The 26,952-nt window shown below is 41.8% G+C and overlaps 1 protein-coding gene across 19 annotated transcripts in view; it reads right to left on the bottom strand.

Moving 5' to 3' along the window:
* The window catches only part of CSGALNACT1 (chondroitin sulfate N-acetylgalactosaminyltransferase 1), a 327,875-nt gene that overhangs the window by 222,798 nt on the left and 78,125 nt on the right, over nucleotides 1–26,952 (bottom strand). For 2 of the 19 annotated variants that reach the window (XM_072776726.1, XM_072776731.1), the window contains exon 1: nucleotides 8,811–8,957. The exons of the other annotated variants lie outside the window; for them this stretch is intronic. The gene's annotated coding sequence lies outside the window, so the exon portion shown is untranslated. Of the gene's footprint in view, nucleotides 1–8,810; nucleotides 8,958–26,952 lie in introns of those variants that run through there. 19 annotated transcript variants of the gene reach the window in all.

The following is a 26,952-nucleotide window of genomic DNA, read 5'->3' as shown; positions in this document are numbered from 1 at the left end:
GACTTTAAATCTCACCTATCTATATGCCTTCAGGACCATATTAGAATCTTGAGCCCTACATTTGTCTGGAGCATCAGAACCTTCTATCCAACTACCCATTCACAACTCTATTTGGTTATCAGGAAGTACACAATAGTGGCTATAGCTTTTGACTACTTGGCATGCCTCCACACCCCCTTCCCCTGTAATGGCACTCCTCTTTCTTGTGAAGAAGCCATGCCAGGTGGCTGAAACCTCCATATCCTACCATAGTCAGGGGCCTCAAGCCCAGCTGATCAGAGCCCTGCACCTCTCCCAGAGTGCCAGTGCAAGGGAAGTGCCTTGTTGAATAATCACTGCAAAAACATCTACTGACTACTTTAGAGTGCTTTAGGACCTCCACGCTAGGGCATAAACATTAGTCATTAAGTCAATAATAGTCACGGAACATAATATTTTCCAGATGTTTCTCCAAATACCAAATAAACAACAGGAATTAGAAGGCTCAATCATTTTCCTATAAGGTCATATCCTGTTAATATCATAATGAGCTTTAAATTTTAAAGGGGAGGGAAAAGAGTTTACACATGCTTAGTGCTTAACATTTAAAATCTGACCAAATCATACTATGAAGCTAAATCTGTGAATATTTGATACACTGGAAAGAAAGGTGAACCCATATCCAAATCACAGCAGTCTCACCCCTCAATGGTTGAGTGACCAGGACAAGCTATTTTGTCCCAGTTCCTCCAATCTTGTGAGATCTTAAAGATTTAGATCAGATCATTTATAAAAAGTCCCAAGTACAAATTAAATTTTTCAGAAGTATCAGATAAAGAAAACTTGAGATTTTTAAAGAAAGCATTTTTTCCCGTTCTACTAAAAAATAATTTTTAAAAGCTCCTAAAATCACCTGATAATGGAAAAGAATTGGGAAGGAAGAAAATCTGTAACATGCACTCACTTACTTAACAAAATGAGTAAAATATATTGAGTAATAGCCAAATAAACATTAGAGCAACAATTTCCGTAGAACAATATAGCCTAATCTCCTTTTGAAAAAAACAAAGATTGGTAGAAATCATTTTCTTGGAATGATACAAAGACTTTCTTACTTAACAGACATCTCTGACTCTATTATGAGCAGACACAAGTTTTGCCAAACCACTCTAAACTTAGACACTGAAGCAATGCAAAAAAACTCTAAGCTCTTTATAACATAGTTCACCATCACCCAGAGAAGACTTTTACCCACTTTGACAGCCCTTCTGAACTATACACTTGGGATTTAGCAAATCTTTATGAACCATCCAACTTGCTAACCTTTTGTAATTCTTTAGTAGGTTCACATCCTGTTATTCAATTAAATTCTTTCCTTTAATTAATTATTTAACAAAAATATTCCACCTACCTGCTCTAGACCTTCTACTGAGTGCTACAGAAGACAGAAATTTGAATAAAACATGCAACTCTCATTCTTGTGATGGAGATAAGATTTAAGAAAAATAACAAAAAGTAGTAAATTTGTGATAAATGCACCACCACTACTATGGTAATTCAGAAGAGGGGCTGCCATTTTGCATTAGAATGTGGAAATTAGGGATGTGTTCTCAGAGAAGGGGTTATTTGAGTGAGGCACTGAGGCTTGGGCAGGATTTGATTGGTCAGAATGGGACAGGGTACATTTCATGAAGTGAGAGCAACTTGTGTTTCACATAATCCCTGGGATACCACTCACTTCACAGTTATGTTTTATTTTAAAGTTATTATGAAAATGTTCTGACTGACAGCAATAAAGTGTCTTGAGAAAAGAATGCTTTTTTTTTTTTTCCTAATTTCCACAGATAACTCCCAGGGACTTCAAGAAAAGATGACTGTCTCAAATAACATGTCCCTTATGGATGTGGAAAGGAGGGGGAAAATCTCCCCTAAAATTCTGCCATCAAAATCTAGCCTTCACACAAGATGTCCAGTCCAAACTCACAGTGCTTGGGTGGCCTGGAAAACCTCAAGCCAAAAATATGTTTTAAGGTGGTTGGTAGTATCACCAAGAAATCTGGCAGCACCAAACATAAATTTCTAGAGGAAATCACCTTCCACCTAGGCCTCCAAAAAGCCCCATGGTTAAATATTCAAAAACTGAATTAACACTTTAAAGTCACAAATATGCAGGAGCAAGAACTAGCAGAAACCACAAAAAGCTGAATCAGCCAAGATTTCAGGTATTTAATTGTCAAACACAAAATATTAAACAATCACATTTAAAGAAATAAAAATAGCAATTGAAAAAATTCATATGAAACAAGAAATGATTACAATGAGCAGATTTCTGGGGCACCTGGGTGGCTCAGTGGTTGAGCATCTGTCTTTGGCTCAGGGCATGATCCAGGGTCCTGGGATCAAGTCCCACATCGGGCTCCCTGCATGGAGCCTGCTTCTCCCTCTGCCTTTGTTTCTGCCTCTTTCTCTGTGTCTCTCATGATTAAATAAATAAAATATTTTTTTGAATAAGTGCATTTTTAATTGATTAAGCATAACTTATAAATAAATGTGTATAAGATACATGATATTTAAAACACAAAGGATATATTTGTTAGCCAGCTAGAAACTGATGAACATTTGTGAACTTGAAGATAAAGCTGAAGAAATTATTGAAATAAAGAATAGAAAGACAGACATGGAATATTTAATAAGAGGTTAAAAAGACATGAGGCTGTTAAATATGTTTAACAGATCCAGTTGCATTTCCATCAGAAAAGAAAGAGAATGGATCACAGACAGCATATAAAGAGATAATGTCTGGGAATTTTCTAGAATTGATGAAAGACACCAATCCAAAAACACAGAAGATCCAACAAATCCAGAGCAGATTCATTAAAAGACCTCCACACTTAATACATCCTAGAGATGCTACAGAACACCAAAGACAAGGAGATCATAAAAGCAGCCAGAATGAAGAGGCAGATTATCTTCAAAGGAACAATAAGCAACCAATTTCTCAAGAGCTACAATGCAAGCCAAAAATCAGGGGAATGATACTTTCAGTGTGATAAGAGAAAATAAATGTCAATCTAGCACCAGTATAGGCCAAAGAAACATTTTAAGAATGAGGATGAAATAAATACATTGTGGAAGAACATTCTAGGAAACAGCAAGTATGAGGTACAAAGGTCTGGAGATGGGCACATGCTAGCAATGTTTGTGACAAGGAAAGAGTAAATGAAGAGTGCCAGGAGGTGAGGACAGAAGGGTGCCCTGGGGCAGACTGTATGCACCTTTAAAGGTAACTTTAATGACTTGAATCTCTCCACTGGAAATTTTCCAGTGGTGGATCCAATAAGCCACACTGGCTGAGCCCAACATTGCTGAGCATCCAGATACTGGTGAGATGTCCAGACACACAGAAGAGCCAGGAATCAGTTTTATGATCTAATTAGCTGATCTTTAAGACTCCTTTCAATTTTGAAATCTTATCCAGGCAGAATAATGACAGAAGAATTATGGTTAATTATTATTCAACCAATCCATTCTTTATCAATATAGGTTTTAGAACCATAACTAACAAAAAAAAAAGTCAAGGAAGGAATTCCAAAACCCAGGCAGGATCCATGCTCCCCTGGATTTTCATCAGTGGTGGCATTTAGTAAGTTTTAACTCCTTTAAGGGAATTTGAAGGATGAAAAGTAATACCTAGTATTTACTTTCTAATCTGAAAACTTTGTGTTGAATAGGTCCTTGGAGTACGATATTCAAAAGCCAGTTGCTTGATGGCCAGTTACATTTGTTGAAGTTGTGAATACCTAGCTTCATAAATGGTTTTTCTATTAACCTAAGTAGTGAAATCACTCACTCAAGTCTCACTGAAAAAGCAAAGGTATTTTTAAAAATGAACCTACATGTCTTTGTCATGTACATGTCCTGCAGGATGGCTTTTTGCATTTTAATGTCCAGTGTACTTTTGGGGAAATGTATGTATTCTGGGCAAATTTAACAAAGTATCTCCCAGAAGAAGAGTGTATTTCTTTGCCCATTGTCTTAAATTCATACAGAACTCTATAACGCAGTCCCACTTTGCCCCTATCTCCCATTGTTTTCCATCTGTAACTCTCAACCCTAAGCAACTCCTTCTTTATCTCAACTATATCACAATCCTTTACTAGGGCTCTGCCCCCATCCTAGATGTTTTTCACAACTTCTTTGCATCAACTCACAGCATTAATTCTAATCGCCAATTCAAAACGTCCACAGAACCTTTTGCAAGTAATTGTCTGTTTCTAACAAAACTGAATGTTCCTTGGGAGTTGACAATTAGGCATGTGAATCCCCCAGAACTTGTACTAGTGTACTGGCTCTAAAAATATTTTAGTTGAATTTTCTCAGACCTTATAAATTATCATGAAAGTTTTTCATCAAAATCAGATACCAGGTTAAATTCTCATTTTCTTTTTTACATAAGAGTACAGAATGCATACCCTGTTAATCTCTGCCTAGATTGTTGGCTCAAGACTGGCTGATCACCGAACCTTGCTTAGCATGTTGCCTAGACCATTATCTACCCAGACCCTCCAGCAAGGCCCCAGCATAGAGGACAAAGCCATACTTACCACCAACCACCAAGTGGCCTGAAGAGACAGCAGTAAATAATGGCAGAAACAATAATGGCTCACATGTATTGAGTGCTTATCATATGTTGTACTCTGCTCTAGGTGCTTCCCAGGTGCTTCATGTCATACCCTCACAACTATAAGGCAGGTGCTATTATTGTCTCTGGCTTACAGATGGAGAAGCTGGGGTGCAGAGAAATTAACTGATTTTCTCAGTTTCAAGCTGAGATGTGGCCAGGTCTTGATTTAAACTTGGTCAATCTGTTGGGCTCTGGAGTTTACACTCTTAGCCATGATTTCACATACACACCTATAAAGGGCATACCATACTATCCATACATTCTATCAAGGGATCAGAGGAAATAAAAATGTCTTCTCAAAAAGAGAAGGAAGCGGGGAGAGACAGAGGGGGAGACATGAGAGCATGCAATAGGTTCAAACATGCAGTCTTGGAGCCAGACTCCTTTAGCTACATAACCTCAGGCAAATTACTTAATCTCTCTAAGCCTCAATTTCCTTATCTGTAAATTGGGGATAATTATACGTTCTATCACTGCTAATGAGTGGCAGAAGTAAGAATCAACCCCATAATCTTTTCATAACACTATGGTGCCACATCCTCCCGAGGATTATAATCTTTTGAAATTGTGGGGTTTACCAGTGCTTCCATGCTGCCAGCTGGTTTGGAGGCAACTGAGCCTCTACCTAAAATCTCCTAGTGACATTACATCTAAAAAGTCTGGGGTTCCTAGTCAATCAGTGTGCCATCACACAAGACACACCAGATAGCAAAGAAAAGCCATCCTCTTCCTCACAAATGGCTCCATTTAGCTCAAGGCGGGTACTCAGAGTCTACCTATAGGTAACCCCCTCTATCAAAGGTAAGCATCACCAGCATCTGAAAGCACCAGAGTCTCCTGACCAGAACACCCACTCCTTTCTCCACACAAAATAAGATTCTTAAATAGGGTGAGCATCCACAAAATCTCAAGAGTGAATTCATTCTATTGGCTTAGGACCTTTTTGCTCCTTCCACCCAGGAGCTGCAGTGCTCAGAGCTTCATTCCATCAGCCCTGCAAGGGGCCTGGAAACCGGGCACAGGCTCTGCTCAGAGCATGTGAAGATGAGTCACCGACTGGGAAGTGGCTCATGCTATCATCACCCAGCACAGTTCCTTGGTGGAATGCTGCAAAGTCTTGCATACTCACTGTACACAGCACCAAGCAAAGCAGATTATAAAATGAAGGTAAAAAATAAAAATGAAAGACCGTCTAGAATCTAAAGAATGCACCAAACCAGCAGTGTCTGTGTGGGGGTTCTGGTAACATGGCTCACACTTTCTGCTGAGACTTTTCAAATGCCCTGGAATACAGTACTATTATTACTATATAGATTTTTTTTTTTTTTAGGTAACACAGGAAACATGTAGCCTGGATTAGAAGAGACAGAGGATCTTCATCCCTGATCTATTCCATGATCATCTGCATTATGCTTCTATAAAAATAATTGAACAGATAGCAAGAATATTATTATTACGGAAGGATAATAATCCTTCCTCTTTTTTCACGAACCCTACAGGTCATGTGTATTTCAACTTCTAATAGGAGTCCTATGGAGTCATGGATATGTCCTGCCTTTCCACCTCCTCAGTATGAAATTTCATGTGTGAATAGTGTCTCTTCTAATGAAACTTAAACTTACTTTGACTAAAGAGTGTCCTTTCACCCTAAAATTTCAAGATTTGGTGAATAAGCCCATATTCCTTATCAACCATTCCCAGTCTTCACTATTTCAGGATTAAGAGGTTAGATATTTTTAGCATCTCCCTTCCAATAGCAACTCCTTTGTTTTTGTTTTTGTTTTTTTAATTTTTTAAAAATCTTTTATTTATTCATTGGAGACAGATACTGAGAGAGAGAACATGAGCATGGGGGGAGTGGCAGGGGGAGAGGGAGAAGCAGACTCCCCACTGAGCAGGGAGCCCAATGTGGGGCTCAATTCCAGGACCCTGGGATCATGACTTGAGCAGAAGGCAGACACTAAACCATCTGGGCCACCCAGGTGCCCCAGCAACTCCTCTTCTACTATCATTTAAAGTTGTCTCTCTCTGAATTTCCACCAGCTCCTGCTTTTCTTTTTTAAAAAAGATTTTATTTATTTATTCATGAGAGACACACGCACAGAGAGAAAGAGAAAGGCAGAGACATAGGTAGAGAGAGAAGCAGACTCCTCGCAGGTAGCCCAACACGGTACTCGATCCTAGGACTCCAGGATCATATCCTGAACCAAAGGCAGACACTCAACCACTGAGCCACCCAGGTGCCCCACTCCTGCTCTTTATTGAAATTCAGTAAGTAAAACAACTGCAACATAAACTTATGTTCCCAACACTGTCATTAATTTTTTTAACGATTTTATTTATTTATTCATGAGAGACACAGAGAAAGAGGCAGAGACACAGGCAGAGGGAGAAGCAGGCTCCATGCAGGGAGCCCGATGTGGCCCTTGATCCCAGGTCTCCAGGATCACACCCTGGGCGGAAGGCGGCACTAACCCGCTGAGCCACCTGGGCTGCCCAACACTGTCATTAATTTAAAAAAATCAAAGTTAAATAGTAAGATGATGTTTTAGTTAACAAGGTTTGCATCATCCAATAATTGTATGCAATCGGAACAGTTAACAACTGTGCATTACTTGTAAACAGCATTTCCTCTTCATGGGAAAGCCTCTATTATTCTATCATTTCCTCTTTCCTGATAGGAAATCTTTAAGTCCTGAGGAGAAACATAGCAGCGGGCCTACACACAGAAAATACTCTGCTAGCTGGATGCTGAGGCATCTGCAGTAAACATCAGAAGGAGATGATATTTGTTCTTTTTCACTCCTTTGGTCACAGTGGCCAACACTGGTTAATACTCTCATTTGGCTCTGTCACTGCCAGCCACCGTGAGTCATGGGGAGAAGGCAGGACCATCTGAGGTGGCATTAACAGAGCGGCCACCCTCTCCCACACCCAGCCTCCCGGAGCCTTCAGCCACTCTGCCTCCAGCTCTCCACCCACAGACGCCCCTGAAGGCAGAAACCCAGGCCCGGGCTGCCTCAAGAGTCAAACGCATCTGTAAGGACAAAAGGGGAGGGTGACTTAGTGCAACACATGCCTGGAATAGGACACAGTGTAGGATGCGCTCTCTCTGTGTATCTATTATGTATCTCATCCATTGTGGTCACTCTGCCTTGGCAATGCCACCAATCTCCCAAACAGCTGGGAAAACATTTCCCTGGAACGACATCAACATATTGAAAGACAACCACAGTCCTGAAGATGGATTTGTCCATCTTCCATGGTTTAGGGTCAGGCCTGCACTTCTATTTGTTGTTTTTTTTTTAATCTCCTACCATCGTTTACAGCTAAATACTACGAAAACCCTATGTTTTCTTCGGATCATTATTTTTCTTTTTTCTTTCTTTCTTTTTTTCTTTTCTTTTCTTTTCTTTCTTTTTATTTTTTGTGAGCAAAGCAATAGAAGTTTATTAAACCAAGATACAGAGAAAGCTCTCAGAAGTGAGAGGGGTCCTCACAGGGTTGCCCTATTTTTCTTTTAAACCTCTCCCCCAGCCCCAGAACATCTAAATGCAAAACATAGTGGGAATCACTTACTGGAATGAAATATTTCCAGGGAAAATCCACAGTTTAAAACAACCAGTGACCTCACACGGAATGTGCCTTTCCCCCTAGGATGGTGGGTTCTGACAACGGGCTCCCTTCCAAACTGCACGGCATTCATGCACTCGGGAGCTGGAAACAGACAATCCTGAGGCTACAAGGACAGCCTTATTGACATGCCAGGCATGTGTGGTCAGGGATGGCAACCTCCCTGTAAGCTTCAACAGCTCAAACCTTGGACGACGTTATGAAGAATGATTACCAATCGGAGAGGGGAGGGGCACTAGGAGAAAGTGCATATGTGATACTGAAAGACACAGATATATGACCCGAAACAACTTCAACAAAACGTGATACTACATTTCTATTGCGTAAAAATTTCAATTCATCAAGATGGAATCTTAAGTATGAGAACAGAAAAGAGCCAAGGATATGACCCAGCCCTCCTCCTCCCCACAACTACAATTCTGTCCTCTTAGTTTGACACGACCCCCAAATTGCCTTCAGATCTGGCTTTGGGCAGACACTGGCATTTTTAAAACAATAGATAAATGTCACTTACTATACAAGATTAAGAATAGCACTCTTCTCACAGCAAAGACTTTTCTGATATCCAGCAGAGGGACTCCCAGCTGGAGAGGACACAGCGATGGCTGAGACACTCTTCTATGTCCTTAGAGGGACCCATGCCATGGCTCCAGCCAGGCCCTGAGAAATAGAGCAGCTTGTTCCCATTACCTCTTGGGATGGATATCCTTTCCCCAAATGTCCTCAGATTCACATTTTATGCTGAAAACATTTTTCAAAGCTGTAAACCTAGGAGTGAAATGAAGCCATTACTGGTTTTACAGGGTTGCTGAATAAAGAATTGCATTTTTACTCCTCTTCAAAATAAAAGACAAATTTGTTTGTAGAAGTGCTCACTACTGAATTGTGTTAAATAACCTGTGGCTCCTTTAGGCATTTAACATAGTGTTTTAAATAGCCACAAAATGTCTATTTACTTCCAGCTAGCCTCCTAAGATAATAGGTAGGAGCCAGAACTCAGAAGGAAAAATCAAGAAAAGGCAAGTATCTCAAAGGTACTCGGGCTATGAGTGGACTTTTAATGGAACATAAAAGCTCTTATTCACAGCCTGTGTTGAAATCTCCCTGCACAGTGATAACTCACCACGCCTCTTTCAAACATCCAGCCTGAGATCCCATGGCCCTCACCACCGTCTTGGTCGACATGCAACCCCAGGTCAGAACCACAGTCCACCTAACACAGAATTTGGTCCTGTCGTCAGAACCAAAGTAGACTTGTAGCCTAATTAGGCATGATGCTCTCCCCTGTAAAAGGACAAAGACCATGCATGTCCCCTGTACTTAACACATTACATAAGGGTGTGGGGTATATTTGGGATAATGGATACCTAGAAATGTATTATCTCCAAGGCAAGAGAGCATGCACTCTATTCTTTTAAACTTGACATTTCAACTTCCAAGAGGTAACCTCCTGGTTGCACCTCCCAGGATGAGGTCGAGGGCTAGTGTTCACCTACCCACATTCTGGATGCTTTTTCCAGACTTTTTATCTGCAGCTTCCACTTTTTCTAGTCAGTTTCCTTCTCTTCTCAAACTCTATTCATGACAGCTTTCACACAGCAGTCCAGATGTGGGTTATTTTAACTACTGGAGTCACTTTCAATTGTTTGTCTAGCAGCTTGACTCTGGGCCACCTTCCTGATACTTCCCTTGATTTGTGTGAAACATTAAGGAGGAGGAGGGTGTTCTATGCTCTCCTAAAGCTAACGGAACCCAGGTCAACATGCTGGAAAAGGAGGAAGAGGATATTCCATCAGTGTTCTTCCCACAGCTCCACAGCCCAAGTTACTGGCCCTTTGCAGTCAGAGCATGAATGTAGCTGAGGAATGAAAGCATTCCAATCTGTGGCCCTCACTTTACAACTAGGGAATGGAGACCCAGACAAACGCAGGCCCTGTGAAGAGAACCCATCACTTTTCCTTCTATTCTTGTTAGCTATTTCACCCAAGTTACATATTTCAGCATTTTCTCCCCAAAAGACATGATTTGTATTCTACCCTGTTATCTAAATGTGAAATGATTTGAGTGCTACTTCACATAATGGTCAGAAAAACAGTTGTACTGTCACACTCCCTTGGAACAAAGCAGGACTGGAATAAAGATAGGTCAAGAACCTAAATCCAACATGACCACATGATGACATTAAGGAAAAGGTATCTGTGACTGAAAACATAGCACGTCTCCCTCGAATGAGGCACACTTCAAAAAGCTGAGAAGACCCTTCACCACTCTGTGAGGGAGAATGTGAAAATCATAGGCCATGAAGTTACGCAACAGAGAATGGAATGTGAAACTATACTATACACATATTTGCTTTGTAAGAGTATTAAATATTGGTAAGAATTCAAAAATTTGATAAAACAAATGAAAAAAGCATTAAACTCCATAAATGATCATGGAATTTCCTTCAACTAAATATTTTAGAAGGCAATATAATTAGAGTACAGATGATAGCTTCTATGAAAATGAAGATATTAAAGTTGAAAGGAAGGAACTGCAAAAATTCAAATATTAGAAGAACCTAGAAATGCATTAAGAAAGTAAAAACCTGAGCATCCTTTAATGTCCAATGGGAGGGGAAAATCTAGCTCTGAAAGGTATGACATAGTAATCTACACAATGAGAGAGTATTGACAATTTTTTTGTTTTTTATTCAAAAATGCAAAACAAGGAAAGGCAAAAATCATAAGTAATGTCACCATTTGTTTTAAAAGTATGTCAAGTGAGAAAAGACTTCATTTCTTCTTCCATTCATTCCATCTCTCCCCCCTACATCAAGCCACCTCAATGATACAGTTTGAGGACCAATGCCTGTTTCCCCATGCACAGAGCCTCAGCTCAGATACACACACACACACACACACACACACACACACACACACTTCTTTTTAAAGATTTTATTTATGCATGAGAGACACCGAGAGAGAGAGAGGCAGAGACACAGGCAGAGAGAGAAGCAGGCTCCATGAAGGGAGCCCGGTTGTGGGACTTGATCCCAGGACTCCAGGATCATGCCCTGGGCCGAAGACAGGCGCTAAACCGCTAAGCCACCCAGGGATCCCCCCCATATACAACTTTTACAAAAATTGACAAACATTCTACATTTGAGTCAACTTGCTTCCTCTCTGAATATATTTTAAAATTTAAAAACTAAAAAAGTAACAAGTTGAATCTTTTTTAAGAAATAGGAAAAAAAGAATTCTTTTTTTTTTTATTAGTTTCAGAGGTAGAATTTAGTGATTCATCAGTTGCATGTAACACCCAGTGCTCATCACATCCGGTGCCTTCCTTCATGCCCATCACCCGGTTACCCCATCCCCCCACACCACCTCTCTAGCAACCCTCAGTTAAAAAAAAGAATTCTTAAGTAATTAATCAAATACTTTGTGAATAACTCAAACCCACAGATTCCTAGCTGTATATTTCTAAACTGTTTATCTATTTCAAGTAAGAAAATGCTATAAATCACACAGAGTTAGGAATATGTCCTTTGCTAAACTTTTGAAATAGTATGAAAAATAATTTATGGGTTTCCAGTGGTTGTGGTTTGGATTCTTCCCCCTCAATATTTTTTAATATTTTTTAAAGATTTTATTTATTTATTTGACAGAAACAGAGAGAGAGCACAAGCAGGAGAAGCGGCAGGCGGAGGGAGAGGGAGAAGCAGGCTCCACGCGGGGAGCCTGATGTGGGACTCGATCCTGGGATCCCGGGATCATGACCTGAGCCGAAGGCAGATGTTCAACCGCTGAGCCACCCAAGCATCCCTAGCTTTTCAATTATTAATAACAAAATCTCATTAAATATATATGTGCACACATATGTTATGCCCTCGACAGTGCTCGAATCACTGCCCCTATATCACTCTCGTGCCATCTCCGAAGGGTCACAAACATTTATTTTATATATGGGACACCCAGGACCAGCCAGCTTGGAAGTCTGTGACATCAGGTTGGAGACCAGAACTGTTTATACGCTAGGGAAGAGAAGTAGAAAATAGAAGCCTTTTTCTCAAGAAGCTTGTCATTTACTTGCAGAAAAAAGATAGCACATGAGACGAGGGGAGCATATGTGTGTTTAAAGTATTTCTATGGTTCTTGTCTTAAAATAGATTCCACCTGGCTCCCAGCAGCGGCGGCTCTGGCCTGGCTGGTGACCGTCCATGGTGAACATGGCTCCTCCACAGGCCGGAGCTGCGAAAGAAAGCGGGCGAGGCCTGTCAGGCTGGCCTCCCTGAGCACCAGGCTTGGCACACTCTGTCAGCGCCATGGGGGTGCAGCGGACTAAGGCCAGAGTCGTCACAGAAGGCCATAAAAAGACAGCAGGCATCTGAAGAAAACCGTGACCCGGGGAAGATACAGACCAGGAAGGAGAAAGGAGCAAGGCATGAAGGAGGCCGCTACCAGCGTAGGCGGAGACTGGGGAAGGTTCCAAATCCAGCACAAAACCACCCCGGAGCCCACAAGCACTTTAACGTTTCATATGGATTGTGTTCTCTACATACAACCAGAGGCCTGATTCTGCCCTGTTCCATCAGCCGTTCAGCCCTCTGCCCTAGGTCAACGAGCAAGGTCTGCATGAGGAATTCAGACTCCACTCTGTCTGTTTTTTTTAAACTTTCCCCCCCTCCTACTATAGAGGGAATCCATGTTTATTAGGATTAATAGGAATTAATTCCTATTAAAATAGGAAAAATTGAGAAAAGAAAAGAAAAAAAGGAATAGCCATCATAACTCTTCCACATTTCCTTCAACATTTATTCAATAGTTTTTTTGTTTGTTTTGTTTGTTTGTTTATTTGTTTTTTAGGGTCTATCACATGCCAGACACTGGGCTAGGCTTATTTGGACACATCAGTGAACAAAATAGAAAAAAGAATTCCTGCAGCCCTACAACTTATATTCTAGCAGGACAGTAAAACAACAGCAATAAGAGGCACAAGTAAACTATAGAGTATGTTAGCAAGTGTAAGGAAAGGGGAATAGCAGGGCAAGGGCAAGGTGAGTGCACGTGGGGGCAGGGTGGCCGCAATTTCAACATCGCAACCCAGGTGGGCCAGATTGAGGACACAGCAGTACCAAATTGAGATTGTACTGTTTACAGGCTTTTCTCTCCACTTATTAAATGGTATTTCCCCATGCCATTAAACATTCTTTTGCAATATGAGTTTTAATGACTGCAGAAAACTCCATCTCATGAATGCACCATAATTAATTTCATCAGTCTGCACTATGGGGCAATTAGATTTTCTTCCTCTTTTTTTTTTAAATTATAAATAACACTTCTATTTCGTCAAGAGAAATGTAAAGAAATGGAATTACATAGAATAGAGCACAAACAGTGTTAAGGCTCGTGGTATACTTTAATTGCACAGAGCAGAAATATCTTGGAAGCCATGTGCTCAGACTCCTCCCTCCGTTTCTGGCAAGGTTCCTGCCACCCACACCTGACAATCTTTTCATCAGATTCACAGAAGTGCTCTAGCTTCCCCATCCCTCCACTATCAGCTATTCTGTTCATCAGAGAGGGACTCTTCCCTAGACACCTACCTAGCACAGTGACTGGTATAGAGCAGAACATGCAATAAATATCCACTGGATTAATAAATGAACAAAAAAATGAATGAGTACTGTAAAAACACTCAGGCTTTCATACAGCCAAAAAGATGCTAGAAATTCTTCCTCCCACTAAAGCTCTCTTCACCAAAAGGAATGAGTCATTTCTCAGACATATTCAGCAACCTCCTAACAGGGCTGCAAAGTATTTCCCTTCATGCCTTTAAGATGCTGGAAACTGCCATATGCCCTGGACAACTAGAGAATATGATTAAATACCCAAATTAAATGCTAAATAGCATACAGAGACTGCAGAACACATTTCCATTATTTTCCCTCCTTCTAGTTAAAGATGACAATTATGTAACAGCTTACCCTTGAAACAGAAGTGAGAAGTATATCTTTTAATAGATCATAAGCCAGTATTCACCCTAAATTCCAACCATAGCATTAAAGCAGCAACTCCCATCAAAACAAAGCACTTATACTATCACATACAGAAGGAGGAAAAAAGCCTTAAAACAATATACATAAAATTTGACAAACAAGAAAATACTGCACTTGAAAAAGCAAAAACAGAACAGGACACATCAGTTATTTACCACCCAAGCTGGTTCATTATGGGACCATCTACTGAGCAATAATAGCTCCATTGTTAAGGCAATGGAAAACTCTGAGTTGTAAGCACTACATGACTGTTAGAATTACATCCTCAAAATCCTCCTTCCTAACACCCACTTTCAGAAGTCAGAAGTAAATCCAGAAAGCCATCTCAAAACACGTCCTAATTTATAATGTAGCCTTAGAAAAAACAAGAGGCAGATGTCCTCATACTCACCAGCAGTGAGAACACACCTTAGGGTGACAACTGTCCTCTCTTTGAACCCACAAGGCCACTGCACTAAAAAATGGACTCTGATGCAAAGAACAAAAATGATACGAATTTTTGAGTGTTCACTGGCTTTCTAGGTTCAATATCTGAGCTACATAACTACTGCATCTTCACAACCAACCTGCCTGTGCCTCGGAGGTGCTGAAAGTAGAGGAGATAAGGATTCTAGCCACAGAAGATGACTTTAAAGTTTGCTCACATCCAGGGCTAAACATCTGCATAATAACTCTTCACTCTGTCATTCATGATCATGGACCTGTTCACAGCAGAACAAGATTGCAGAGATAATGCAGCTAAAGTGGCTACATACAATGTTGGCCGTGCTGGTTTCCACACTGTTGTGTTCCACCTTGTTGGTCTTTAAGATGCACTATGTGATACTAGAATGAAAGCTCAATATTTCCATCTTTTTTTTAAGATTTTATTTATTTATTCATGAGAGACCCACACACAGAGAGAGACAGAGACAGAGACAGAGAGGTAGAGACACAGGCAGAGGGAAAAGCAGGTTCTATGCAGGAAGCCTGATGTGGGACTCGATTCCGGGTCTCCATGATCACGCCCCAGGCTGAAGGCGGCGCTAAACCACTGAGCCACCCAGGCTGCCCCATATATTTCCATCTTTGATTACAATAGCTATCCTTAGAATAAAATAGCCCAGTGAGGACCAAGAACTGAATCCAAGTAGGTAAGAGTTAGAAATTAATTCAGCTGTTTCTACCAAGGCACTAATATTCTGTACTCCAAATGTGGGCTTGTGGATGCCAATATCTTCAAACATATCATAACAATTCTTCATCCTTCTTTTAATGCAGAACATTTGAAAAAATATTGGAGGACAACTGTACTGAATTCCTTTTTGTGAAGAAATACTTTAATTATATCGTTTACCTTTTAATTTGTTCATTCAATAAATATTTATTGAGTGCCTATTGTGTGCTAGGCACTGTCCTAGGCATCTCAGATACAATACTGGAAAAATAAATACAAAGGACTTGTCATCAAAGAGCTTATGCTAACATGTCAGGTTTGATGAGTGCTATGGCTAATGCAGGCTAAGAGGGGACAGAGAGTCATGGGGGCAAGGCTCTCTGAGGAAGTGATAGCTGAACAGAGATTAAAAGGTGAGTGAACCAGAGAGCCCTGCAGATATTGGGAGAGAGAAGCATTCCAGGTGAGGAATAGCAAGTACAAAGGCCCTGATGTGGGAGTATAGTAAAAGGGTTGAAGAACAGCTATAAGCTGTGTAACTGAAGCCAGATGAGTAAGGAGAGCAATGGGAAAAAGCAGGAATGTAGGATGGTTAGAGGTTACCTAGTACCTTAAGTCACTGGAAGGACTTGAGCTTTTATGCACAGTGAGATAGTCATCTATAGGGGTGAGGGGGCTGAGCAAAAGCTTAACATACCCTCTGACTCACTAGGGTGAAGAACAGCCTGGGGCTAAAGTATGGAAGCAAAGAGAGCAGTTATGAGATTCCTACAGTTCTATAGGTGAGCAATGATGACAACATGGAAATGGTAAGAAGCTGTCTGATTTTAGCTATACTTTGAACAATGCTGTCAAGATTAGCAAAGACTTGGATGTGCGGTACGAGCAATGGAGAGGGGCCATGGACATCTCCAGGTATCTGGCCTGAGCAACTGAAGGCTGTAGTCATTGTTGGAGTGGGGAAGGCTGTGGGAAGAGAGGTAGGTGGGAAGATGGAGAATTCAGCCTTAGACTCATGAGGTTGAGATGCCTGTTTGATATCCAGAAGAAGTACAGTTCAGGCAAGACTTTCAGGCACGAGGTTTACCTTGATGTTGCAAATACAGCATTTAAAATCATGGCACTGTCATAGGGGTGAATGCCCACAATAGTCACCCTTCCTCTGATCACAACCAGAAACTCTGGACAAAATACAAAAAGCAGGTACCCAGAACTATGAAAAGGAAAAAAAGCAGGCAGACTGTGGCTTTATTAATGGAAACATACTAGCATAAAGACAGACATACAGAACAAAGGAATAGAATGAATTTCGACAAGAGTGCCAACACTAATTCAATGGGGGAAATGATAGTCTTTTCAACAAATTATGTAGGGAAAACTGGATAGCCACATGCAAAAGAATAAAGGTGGACCCTTACCTTTCACCCTATACAAAAATTAGTACAAAAATGGATCCAAGACCTAAAACTATAAAACCCTTAGAAGAAAACATAAAGCAAATGCTTTATAACATTGGATTTGGCAACGATTTCATGAATATGACACCAAAGGCACAAGCAAAAAAAAGAAAAAATGTCAAACTGGACTTCATGAAAATTTTAAAATTTTGTGCATCAAAAGATAATATAGAGTTAAAAGGCAAACCACAAAATTGGAGAAAAGATTTTCAAATTATATATCTGATAAAGAATATCCAGAATGTATCCAGAAAACATCTAAAACTCAACAACAAAAAAGCCAAACCAATTCAAAAATGGGCAAAGGATCTGAATAGATATTTCTCCAAAGATGTACAAATGGAAAATGGAATTGAAAAGATGCTCAACACCACTATGGTACTATGAGGAGGTGCTGAGCAAGCTATCCATGTGAGTGAACCTCCGAGGAATGATGCCAAGTAAAAAACACCAACCCCAATAGGTTGCATACAGTTTCATCTCATTTCTATCACATTCTTAAAATGATAAAATTACAAAAATGGAGAGCAGATTAGTAGTCACCAATGGAAGAGGAAGAAGGACGGGAATGGAGTGTCCCTCCATGAGGGCACCATGAACTATTTTGGGCTGTGTCTTGACTGTATCAAAGTCAATGATCATTAGGGAAATGCAAACCAAAACTACAACGAGGTACCATGTCACACCCATTAGGATGGCCACTATCAAAAAACAAAAATAAAACAAAAAATGGAAAGTGTTGGTGAGGATGCGGAGAAATTGGAGCCCTGGTACACTGTTGACAGGAATGTAAAATGTTTTCAGCTATGGAAAACAGTATGTCACCTCCTCAAAAAATTAAAAATAGAATTACCATCTGACCCAGCAATTCGGCTTCTCAGTATATACACAAAAGAATTACAATCCCCAACCTCACCTTTCCCCTCACCTTCTCCCCCAACCCTCTTTCTCGGTCTCTCTTCTTTTCTCTTGAGGCCTTGCTCAGAGGATGGGCTCCAGTCATAGAGGTCCACAATCATACAAATCTCAAACAGAAACCCCATCTGTCTGGCTCCTATGTGCCAAGAAGTGTGAGTGGAACTACAGAGAGGAGACAACTAAAGAAGGGGATCCCCCAGTTCTGCGTGAGCCCACTCCAGTCTCAGAGTCACCCCTGAGTTGCATAGGGGTGCAGGGAAGACCCAAAACAGAGCACAGAAGCTTTGGAAAACTGAACCACATGGGAACTAGTACTCAAAGAGGGTGACGTAGGACTAGTGGCCTGAACCTAATCATCGTGACTGCCTGCTTAAAAAAATATATAGATAAACTCCTCCAAGATTACAAAAGGACCCAGGGTTTATACAACATAACATTCACAGTGTTCAGGACAATGCAAAGTGACTCAATGCACAAAGAGCCAGGGAAATGTGACCAATGCTCAAGGGAATAAACAATCAATAGATGCTGACCCCCACATGACCCAGATGTTAGAAATATCAAGTAAAGACTTTACAGTAGCTGATATAGTGCTATTCCATGAGGAAAACTATCTTCAAATCAGTGGAGAGCTGGGTGTTCCCAGCAGAGAGACAGAAACTATAAAAAAAGGAACCAAATGGGATAGAATTGAAAACCAGGAGTGGGTTCCACAGTGCATTTTTTAAGATGAAAGAGATCTCTGTAGGCTGATAGGGCTAATCAAGGAGAGAGGGAAAATTAAGGATGCAGGGAGCATAGATTAACTTCAGAGTCCTTGAGTAAGTGGAAAGGGACATAATGCAGTCCACGAGGCAGGCAGGTCTTGGGTAGGTACAGACAACAGTATGGAGATGTAAACAGGAGGGAAATTAAGAGTATGTAAGCACTGATGTGGTGGGCGTGTAGTTTCAGCACCAAAAGGTGATACTGTCTTCAAAGTGTTTTTACTTTATCAGTCAAATAAGAAGCAAGGTCACCAGCCAATATTAAGGAAGGGTAAGGAGATGCAGGAGGTTTAAGGAGAAAAGAAAGGGTGTGGAAAAGTCATTTTGAAAAGTGAGTATCTAGACAGGGGAGAAGTGCACATTCAGCAAGGCTATAGGATTCCTTTGTAGACAAGGTTAAAGGTCACAACAACTGGAATTTTCAAATTGTCCAAAAAACATTATATCCTACTAAATGCTAGTCAGCCACATTGTAACCAATCCATTCCCTCAGGAACTAATCCAAATGTTAGACGTTAATTAAGCCTGAGCCCCCAGCACTGGGGGCAAAGGGCTGGATAGGAAGTGGAAAGAGGTCTCTGGATGTTTGCTTTGTGACAAATATACCACATCAGATCAGATGGTGGGAATTAGTGTAGAAGACTGAAATCTAGCAAGCAGACAAAAGTCAGGAGAGGGGGAGGGAAGCTCCACACCCATCAAATAACAAATGGCAGAACATAAGAATTATTGGGAGAAGCCACAAAGAAAGATCGCTCCACTTTAGAAAGTTTCGTCTCATTTTTGTCCTCATAGCTGAGCAGTTACTGATGGTGTTTGACATAAACACAAATCAGGCACCCAAGTGAAAAGGTAAATAGGCTTAAGGAATATCCCTACTAGCTTATTAAGAAAAGAAAGTCCAGGGTAGCCCTGATGGCTCAGCAGTTTAGCGCCACCTTCAGCCCAGGGCCTGATCCTGGAGACCTGGGATGGAGTCCCACATTGGGCTCCCCGCATGGAGCCTGCTTCTCCCTCTGCCTGTGTCTCTGCCTCTCTCTTTGTGTCTCTCATGAATAAAAAAATAAAATCTTTAAAAAAAAAAAAAAAGAAAAGAAGAGAAGAGAAAAGAAAATCCGGACAAATAGTGCACAGAAGTCAAGAGAAAAGCCATAACTGAAAGAACTTAGAGACAGCAGAAAGGAATCGAAAGGAGTTCCCGGAATGGAACAAATCCAAAGTCTTAAACACATAAAAAGAAAGAAATTCTGTACCTCTTACTCATGAAGGAGGACTCTTCAGAATATGAAATACCTCTTGCTGAATAGGCAATATCTTCAAACTAAGGAGGAGGTGCCAGAAAGCACCATTAAGGAATAGATAGGAAACACCTCCCAGCAGTGACAGGAAATCCCTGGTGACAGTGACAAAGATGACAAGAAGAACAGAAACCACAACACCAATGAGCAACCAATGACTCTGGCTGTCCAGGTTCTTGTGAAGGTATATTTATCAAGAGAGGAAGACAGAACCTGATTTATAGATAGACATGTAACTTTGAAATATTTATTTGGACACATGGTACATGAGCCTCCAGGGACACTCCTGCCCTAGGCCTGACAAGTGTTAGGGGTGGGGCTGTCCCTCCTGCCCCTGCTTCCAGCCACCAGGCAATGTGCCATGAAGGTCTAATCAGAATGTCTGCTAATGATATGGCAAACTAAATTATTTCCCTTCCTAGGGGCTCTTCTGAATTAGAAGTAAAATGGTTCCCAGCATTCCCCAAACAGGTTCCCTAAATTTCACTCCCATGGGTGTACTTCCCTCTGCCACACACCCACACACACGAGATCACAAAGATGACCCGTGTCATCACCACCCCTGGGACTTGTGGTCTTTCCCCTTCTGGTTCTCTCAAAGTAGAACAGTCATTGACACACCCTAGGGTAGAAGCCCACAAATTATGTTGCTTCAATGTGAAACAAGGTTCAAGTAAAATCGGTCTAAACCACAGGTAAGTCATCGATACAAGTCTCCGGTTACTCACCTCCCGAGCCACGCCATGGCACAGCCTGGAATGAGCCTGTCTGCCCACGTTTGAGGTCTGGTTCTAAGCAGTCTCTCCAGTAAACACAGATGAGGAATAACATAGTCCCATTCTGCCTTGAGAAGCAGGGTGCTGCAGCCAGGGCCCCCCACAAATCCAACAGCACATCACCATCAGCAAATGCCCAAACTTTAGGAAATTCCTATTAGCTGTGTTTATCTATGGGTATTCAGTTTGGTGTCCTTTATACATTGAGGAGCAGGTAAAACAAGTTACCCTGAACACAGATCCCTTTGAACAATCCTGGGGAAACTGATTTGCCATTATCAGATAGCACAGACAGGGTGTGTACTCTCACAGGGCCACCGTCGAGTTAAATGTCTGATCAGGATATGTGATTTGATGTGCGCTGTAGCTGAATCTGTGCTATGTGACTTGCACATTGTCAGACTTTCAACGATTTATAATAAATTCTACAAGTTCTGTGTGTCCTAACCTTTTCCCTAATTTGCTCAATCGCAATTATTATCATAGTAATCCTGCCTTATCAGGTCACCATGCCCTGAATCCCTTCCACAGCCGAAGGGCCAGTCATGACAGCATTTGATGCATCAGACACCACTCCAAATATGGTTTTCAAAAAGTAGAAACAAGATCAAAAGACCTGACAATGCAAAAATTATTAAAATTACTAAGTTTGGTAAGGGGCCACGTTTCTTTCTGAAAAGTCTTTCTATATACCAAAAATGGCCAGTTAGAAAAGTTATGGGAGATGGATATAATATCCCTTTCATAACAAAAATTAACTACGTAGACCTGAACATTAAAAACTTGCCGAAAAGACAAAAAAAGGGGCACTAATGACATAAAGGGAAAACAGAATAAATAGATATACCACATTCTGGAAAACATAATTTAATGGTATGTAGATTTCAAATCTTTAGAAATTAATCAAAATTAATACTAACCCAATCAAATCCCAACAAATTTATTTTCTGGAGCATGGCAAAATGGTTCTAACTATATCACCTAGAGTAACAACTAGATAAGAAGATACAAGAAAAAATTTTTAAAGGAAAAGCTATCGAGGGGATAGGGCAAGACCCCACTCTCTCAAATACGAAAACATATTCTAAAGTTCAGTGATTGATTAATAGCCCAGCAATAAACAAGCCTATCAAAAAAATAAAATAATTAAAAAACAAGCCTATCATTGCAACACAATAGAAAATCCAGACACAGATCCAAGTATAAACAATAACTTAATATATCATAAAGATGGCATTTCAAATCAAGGCTGTTAGGTGAATTAGTTAACAAGTGCTATTGAAGCCACTGGTTAAAATCTGAGGAAAAAATTATTAGACTCCTACTCCATAATATTCACCAAATGAAACTGTAGATCTAAAAACGACAAATCATGACACCATAAAAAATTATGAGAATGCCAGCAAATATTTATATTCTCCTAGAGTGGGACAGGAGTCCTGCCTCATACTCGCTGGGATGACTCCAGCCCACCCTGGCATTCAGCTCCCCTCCCCTCGCCCTTCGATCCAGGGTCTTCCCTTGCACATGGTCTGTGTTCCACCAGGGGAAGCCCAGGCAGCGGAAGCTGAAGCAGCAGGGCCCCACAGGGTGGAGTGTGCAGGGTGGCAGGAAACACCAGGCTCCGATGAGGAAGCCTTTCATGTACGCTTTTCTGAACCACGCCTCAAAAGAGCTCAGGAGGACGAAAGGAGCTGATTTTCTTTTTTTTTTTTTTTTTTTTTAAATGATAGTCACACAGAGGAGCTGACTTTCTAAAGCTTCAGTGATTTGTTGCTATTCCTCTTCTCATGCTAAGTAAATATCTAGTACTGTATTCAAAATTTTAGACTCTTTCTTTTTAAAATATTTTTATTGGGGCAGCCTAGGTGGCTCAGCGGTTTAGTGCCCTCATCGGCCCAGGTGTGATCCTGGAGATCAGGGATCGAGTCCCACGTTGGGCTCCTACATGGAGCCTGCTTCTCCCTCTGCCTGTGTCTCTGCCTCTCTCTCTCTGTGTCTCTCATGAATAAATAAATAAAATCTTAAAAAATAATAAAAAATAAAAGATTTTTATTTATTTGACACAGAAAGAGAGAGAGAGAGAGCATGCGCACAAGCAGGGATGGCAGAGGGTGAGGGAGAAGCGGGTTCCCCACTAAGCAGGGAGCTGGATGCTGACTCTGGGCTGGATCCCAGCACCCTGGGATCATGACCTGAACCCAAGGCAGATGCTTAACCCACAGAGCCACCCAAGTGCCGCTTATATTCTTCTTCTTAAAGACAAACCCAAACGGCCTAACTGTGGGGCCCCCCAAAACCTGACTCCGCGTGCGTCCGCACCTTGTGCTGCGGCACTAGCGCTGACACTTTCCAGCCGGCCCACTGCGCTGCAGCGCAGACCGCTTTGGAGGAGACGCTCCACACGTATTCACTAAGTACGCATGCATATGTGCGTTTATGGGTCCTGCTGAGGCCCCTTAGAGGCTACAGTTCCCTTTTCTCTAAAATGGGGGTTATAAGGCCTCACATGTCAGGAAACCTATAGAGATCAGGTTTATAAAAATGCTAAGAACAGAGTACCTAATACATGGTGATAAAAATTTAACAGAAAGAAGGTCTGGAAGAATGTATGTTAAGATGGTTATTTCTGGGGGGCAAGAACATGAGAGTTTTTTATGTCTTTTTTGTTTTATTTCCAATTTTTTTACTTCTTTTTATTTGTGATTTCTAAACTGTCAGCAATAAGCACATACAACTTGAGAAAAAAACAAAGGGAAAAAGCAAAGCTATCCAGAAATGGTCCTAATTAATGAGTATTAACTAGTTCTTAAATCTGTGTGATGTGGCCCTGTAAAAGGAGCGGTTCCAAAATAACCCACACAGTCCTGGGAGCTGGCCTGTCATGCTGTCACATGAGCGAGCCACTGCCGAGTTCAAAGCAGGGAGAAGGACCCTCACGGGGATCCTGCTCCTTGGCCATCCCCACCGCAGGGCTTGCTGCTGTCGCACACAGAGAAGTGACTGGGTGGCTGCTCAGCCTCCAGCCCTGGACCCTCCCAGGTGGGAGACAGAGCGTGGGCCACAGGTCCAGGGGAACTGCAAACAGGACTGCCTGTGCACCCCATGCCGGCTGGGCACCGCTCTTGCTCAAATGCTCCTCTGTGATTATCAGCTGCTGTGCTCTCCTGAATCTGGGATGCACAGCTGGTCCTTGGAGGACATCTGATGGCCAGGCTGACCCGAAGTATCTGAATGGCCAGAAATAGGAGGCTCAGGGGTCAGGAGGCCTCAGGCGAGAGTTCGGTTTCTGTTAGTTACCGGCCAGACAACCTGCCTTGGGCAGATCACTTAACCTCACTGAGGCCATCTGATCCCCTGTAGTACTTGGTAGCAGGAGGTACCTACACATGCACATCACAGTAATCAAGTGCATAGACACTTCACTAAAGCAGGACGTGTCCCACAGAGGGAGAAGGCACAGGGACGCTAGTTCACCACACACTGCGACGGCAAGCAGATGAGCTCCCTTCCTCCAGAAGGCCAACCTCGCTACTGGGGGAAGGGACACATGGGTGCTGTGCATCACACCCCGCCCAGCTGCAGGGAGGCCAGGACCACAGGGCCCCAGGGTAAGTGGGAAACAAACGGCCACCCAGGGGCTGCCCCGGGCTCTCCTTGTCAGCCAAGCCTCTTGCAAACAGGGATGAAACCAATACCCTGCAGGTTAGGAAGGAATCAGAAAACTCAAGAAAGCTTAGTCTCACTTTTCCCACAGGAGGCATGCTCAGGAGGGCGGAGGTGGCCCACAGGAGTGCTGTGCCTCTGCCACACACAGATCCAACCATCTCTCCTCCTCCCACGCCTCACTCGGGATGCAAAGCTCCAGGGAGGAGCATCCAGGCTGTTCGAGGAGGTGCGCCTGTGCCCAGCCAGCGCCGACACTGGCTACACACAGAAGGGAAGTCCCCAAAGTGGAAGTGATGGCAAAAACCCAAACAAATGTGCTCTCTGGAATTTCCTAAATGTGCAAATATGGGCCACATGAAACTCAGGCTCCTCCCCGCACCCCCAGTGACGACAAAAGAAGACAGCGGGCCAGGGCAGGAGCACTGAGGAAGGTAGCAACCCCGGAAACACCCTGGGGAAATAACAGGGACTGGAGTCACCATGGTTGCGGGACTGGAGACAGGGCCAGTGACCTGTCCCCTGCTCTGACTCCATGTCCAACTTGGTCCCGTATGTCTATCTCTCACACATGAAATTTCCCACGGAAATTTCTGTCAGGGACAACATGAAACAGAACACAGAAGCATGTGCCCTAAAAAAATGCAAACACCAAAGATAGGTCTTTCAAAAGTCATCTTGATTATTTAAATGTTTATTATTGCAGTTGGCATATATTCATGGTCTCAGGGCCTCTGCTTTCATTAAGAACTACACAATGTGCACAGTGTGACAATATTTGTGACTTTTGCTCTACCAGAATGAAGCTTCAAAAAACCACCAGTGAGTTTTTGTCCAGTTGGCATCCCCAACAACAAATTCCTCAGCAAAACATTCAAGCATCCACTAAAACCCACTCGCTTCTCCTACTTAGAAAACCTTGGGAAACAAACACTCATGTCCCATTCCCTGTCCTCATTAGAAATTTTAGTTTAAAAAAGAGTGCAGTGATTCTGAAAGAGATGCTGTCCTAAAGAAATGTTACATATGTGCATGTCACAACAATTATCAAATGTATGGTGCTACACAGATGTGCCAATTATTAAAAAATGAAGTTAAAGCTGAAGTTCTTTTCATAATAGCTGTTAATTAGCATGAATTATAAATTGAATTATACTATTCTCTCCATGTTGTATGCCTTGGATCATTAGCACACTAATATGACTAATTCTTGAAGTGTCTTCAACTATTTCTCATGTGTCAGAGAAAATGCAGCCTCTAAAGACACGCAGGGCCAGAGGCAAAATGCCACTTTCCCATTATTTACGGTAGTCAGTGGTTTGTACTCCTTAGAAAGGCAGAAAAAAAAACTACAGAGAGTACTCTTATTACTGCGTCTATTGCAATTGTAGATTGTGAGCAAAAAATTATTGCAATTCTTCAATTGGTGACACTTCCAGGCCAATTTCTTACCTAAGTCAAAAAAAAAAAAAAAAAAGGAGAAGTGGCTGAAGCAGATACTATACAACCCTTATAGAAAAAAGTCAGGTTTCTAATAAAATATAAACACCCATACTGGCCTACAGGACTACAAATAATCAGTTTCGTACATTTATATAGTGCTCTGCAGTTAATTTTTACAGTTTAGGAAGCACTTCTACAAACGTGATCAATCTTGAGATATTACTCCAACATCCCTCTGAAGTAGGTGTTCATACCCTGTAACACAGGGGACCAGGGGATGCTCCGAGAGAAAATGAGTCTGTGACTGTGACTAGGTCTGTACTGAGCCCCTAGGGTCATCAGTGTGGCCTTCCTGAAGCCTAGGTCTTCCTATAGGCTCTTCTGCTTCAATGGGTGATTCCAGAAAATAGGCAAAGTTTGTTAGTGAGGTCTTTTAGGCAGGAGTGAGGAGAAGACATAGTTATGAATTCTCTTGGAGGCCCCTGGGATGGCCACAACACCCAGCAAGGTGGGGGACTGACTTCTATTTCAAATCTCCATGGTCTGTTGTGAAACAAAATGACAGGCAAAGGGCCACATCTTGAAAGGGAAGGAAAGAGGTCACTGCAGGGGCTGAGCCACTCCATAAACAATGTTTCTCTACAACTGAAATTCCTTTTTTCGATGGCAAATGTTTACCAAGTGTCTGTTGTATACGGCCATAGACCAGGATCCCTGCACTTAAGAAAAACTGGAAGACAAATTAAGTCACGTTGGTGAATGGAGACAATACCACCTTATATTTTATATTGGTTCCTTCCTTTCACCCTACAAATTCTTCCAACCTTGAAAAAAGAAAAAGAGAAAAGAAAAGCTCTCTCAGACCTCTATCACCTTCATATTATTGGGCCCCTTCTCTTCTTTTTGTCTCGGCTAAGCATCTTTGAAATCACCATACACACCCCTGTGTCCACTCTGTCATCTCCCCCAATTGTTCCAGGGGTGCTGCACTCTGACTTCCATCCCTACTACTCCAACCAAACCTGGGTCTGCCACCAACAAAACCTCCGTGCAAACCTGAGAGCACTGTTTGGCACGTACCTAACAGACCCAGACATGTAAGGTCATGTAATTATGGGTAGCCGTGCATCCTCGC

Source organism: Canis lupus, chromosome 15 (assembly GCF_048164855.1).
Source record: "Canis lupus baileyi chromosome 15, mCanLup2.hap1, whole genome shotgun sequence".
Lineage (NCBI taxonomy): Eukaryota > Metazoa > Chordata > Mammalia > Carnivora > Canidae > Canis > Canis lupus.
Note: the sequence above shows the minus strand (reverse complement) of the source record. Positions and strands in the feature narration are given on the sequence as shown.